Raw genomic sequence first — 3,006 nt, 5'->3', positions numbered from 1 at the left:
ATATATATATATATATATACACACGTTAGTTTTAGCTAGGTAGAATATAGTGAATTTAGCGAAGAACCTGTAAGTATTCCACGCTTTACTGGAATCGTTGTACTTCATATGATTTCCCAAGTTCTTTATATTTTAACCCGCACTTCTATTTTCGGGTGCATACTCTATATTATCACCTCAATGCGCAATAAATCCAGCGATTAAAGCTTCTTTTGTTAAGTTACCCAATGCCATAAGTAGAGAGCGTAGAGTGTCGCTTCATCATTGCGATTATTACAGTAGGTGCGCTTCCTTCATACTGTCCGGCATCTTCTAGTCAGCAGTCCAAAGAGGAGTTGGATCTCAACTCTTTTATCGTTTCTCTCCTGCGTTGTTCTATCTCGTAGTTCTTATGAGTTAGATGCAATAGGGTGCAACTTGTGCTGACTCTCTTTTAAATATCACTACTGCTAAAGTGAATCGACAAAGACATTCTTTACATGATTATTCTGCTAAAGAATATTCTACGAGGTATGGTTTCAAAGCTGCAAGAATATACTCCAGTGATATACCCCATCATCAGCTGCATTATTTGGAGATCGCACTAATTTCGTCGCCTACCGAGAGAACCACTACTTAAACTTCACTGAGCAATACCGATGCTTACATTAACAGTAATAGCAGTATTATTCCAATCCCACCGTCTAATATTGGCCGAGAATGGAAGCACATAAAATGCTGCAATCAATAATAGTCACTGCCTGGTTGAACCCATTTTTCACAACATATTCGACGACAATATTCTTTACTCAGTTCCTTCTGATATTAGCCATGCACATTGGTTTTAGACGCACGCTCTTCACCTCTTCCTTATGATTATTTATTTTCTTCACAATATTTCATCTGCCTCCATTTTTCTTATGGATTAGCCATTTGTCTCGCATGTCTCCTAATCCAGCTTTATATTCGGCACCTCTTACGTTTATATATCACATCTTTCGTTTTTAGAATGATCTCTCTCACTTCAGCAACTTTTCTCACACAACATTGACACTTTCCGTTAGTATCTCCAAAACGGGGTCCACCAAATCTAATAACATTACGCGGCATCGATTTTTTACTACTATAAACTTTTCTACCAGCGATGTTAACTGCACTTGAATTCCACAGTAGCGCTATACATCCCAACTCCTGTAAAACATGGCAGTGACCAAATACGCTTTTGCAGGAACGTTTTAGCAAACTTTTTCGCTTTTATATCTTTGTAAATATTATATGAGTGGTAATAAAAGTCTAGCAAAGGGCCATGCAATTTGTTGTGAATACCATACTTTAAGCTCCCTTGTTAAACCGCAGTTGTTAATGGCAGTTAGTCTTTGACACACGTTAATCTAAATCTCAAACTTTGCACAAAGACGGCCAATTTATCTTTTCCGTAGTTCATTGAATCCAAAGTAAAAGTGGAGTTATTTAACAACCTCCTGTGTTATTGCATATGAATATTCTGTGACACTTTTTGAGGCTTCGGTATGCAGCCGACACAACTTAAATAGCTTATCAAACTGCTCTAGAAGTGGCTTTTTTTGTCTTTGTTTTCCCTACAGCAGTGATGTCATCCATAAAGGCATGCAGCAGTGACAGTATCTGATGTCTTCCCATCTTTATTCCTTCCGAGTAAGTTGTTGTTCCTTTCCATACCAATTCTATGGTCACCTGGAAGAAAAGTGGGAAAATGGTACACGCCATCAAGATGCCTATCTGCAATCAATACCTGCCATTTGAACGTGAATTCATGAATCCAGACCAAACGCTAGAATTATCTTTACGCATCATAGAACAAAATAGAAATTAAAAACTTGTGTCTCAACACATGCAAAACTGGTCCATATGTATTTGCCTAGCTTGGTCAGAAAATCTGAAACGTCTTGTCTTCCCTATTTAGCATACTGAATAGTACTTCAATTCAAATACAATACGTTTATAATTTCAAATATGTTTATAATTTCAATCAAAGCTAAGAAGCTGGACATCCATCTTGCCAGTGTGACATAAGACACTTTAACCTCCACACTGAGTGTATGAGTAGGTGAGGGACGGTGAACGGTATGTGCATGCATGAGTCATAAAGAGAGAATGGAGAGAGCAAAACTATGCATATGTACGTGTGTGAAGAATTAACTTTGGAAATGGCACCAAAGTTTCTATTTAAAACGGAGCTTCCAGCTTCCAGACAAGCGTGATTAAACCCTAACATCAACTTGCCTTTTAAAAGTACCGAAAATAAAATTCGAGGCGTCATTTTAAAAAGGCCATGATTTCTTCACACATACGTCTATGTACACATTCTCTCCATCTCAGTATATTTATATCTAACTATATCTACTCTTTTCTCTCTCTCTCCTCTCTCACTCATTCTCTCTCTTTCTCTCTCTCTCTCTCTCTCTCTCTCTCACTCTCTCTTTCTCTGTATATATACATATATATATATTTATATAGGTATATATATTCCTGTATCTCCTGTATCTACCTTTTCCATTCCTCTCTCTCTCTCTCCCTCACTCAGTCACTCTCCTCCACTATCTATCTTTACACGCCTATATCTACTTCTTTTTCTTTCAATCTGAATGACACTGGCTGTATATTTGTCTTCCTCTCTTACTCTCACTCCCACTGACTGTCTATTTGTCTTTCTCCTTATCTCTCCTTCAATTTATTTATGTATATCCACCTTCTGCTCTCATAATGGCACATGCATATATATATATATATATATATATATATATATACAGGTGTGTGTATGCGCGTGAGTGTGTGAGTGTGAGCATACATATATTTATGAATCTGTACTTTTCCTTGGTTTAATTGCAGATGATAAATTTTTCTATCAATAGTTATTTATTCTATTCTCTTTCATTCATTCATTCATTCATTCGTTCATTCATTCACTCTTTCTTTCTTCTTTCATATTTTCTTTTCCTTCTCTCTCTCTCTCTCTCTCTCTCTCTCTCTCTCTCTCTCTCTCTCTCT

At 36.9% G+C, this 3,006-nt stretch overlaps 1 protein-coding gene across 3 annotated transcripts in view; it reads left to right on the top strand.

The window, feature by feature from the left end:
* LOC106875084 (protocadherin gamma-A4) overlaps positions 1 to 3,006 on the top strand; it is a 132,975-nt gene that overhangs the window by 91,155 nt on the left and 38,814 nt on the right. The window lies entirely within an intron of this gene.

The sequence above is a fragment of the Octopus bimaculoides genome, chromosome 14 (assembly GCF_001194135.2).
Source record: "Octopus bimaculoides isolate UCB-OBI-ISO-001 chromosome 14, ASM119413v2, whole genome shotgun sequence".
Lineage (NCBI taxonomy): Eukaryota > Metazoa > Mollusca > Cephalopoda > Octopoda > Octopodidae > Octopus > Octopus bimaculoides.
This window is presented reverse-complemented; position numbering and strand designations above follow the sequence as displayed.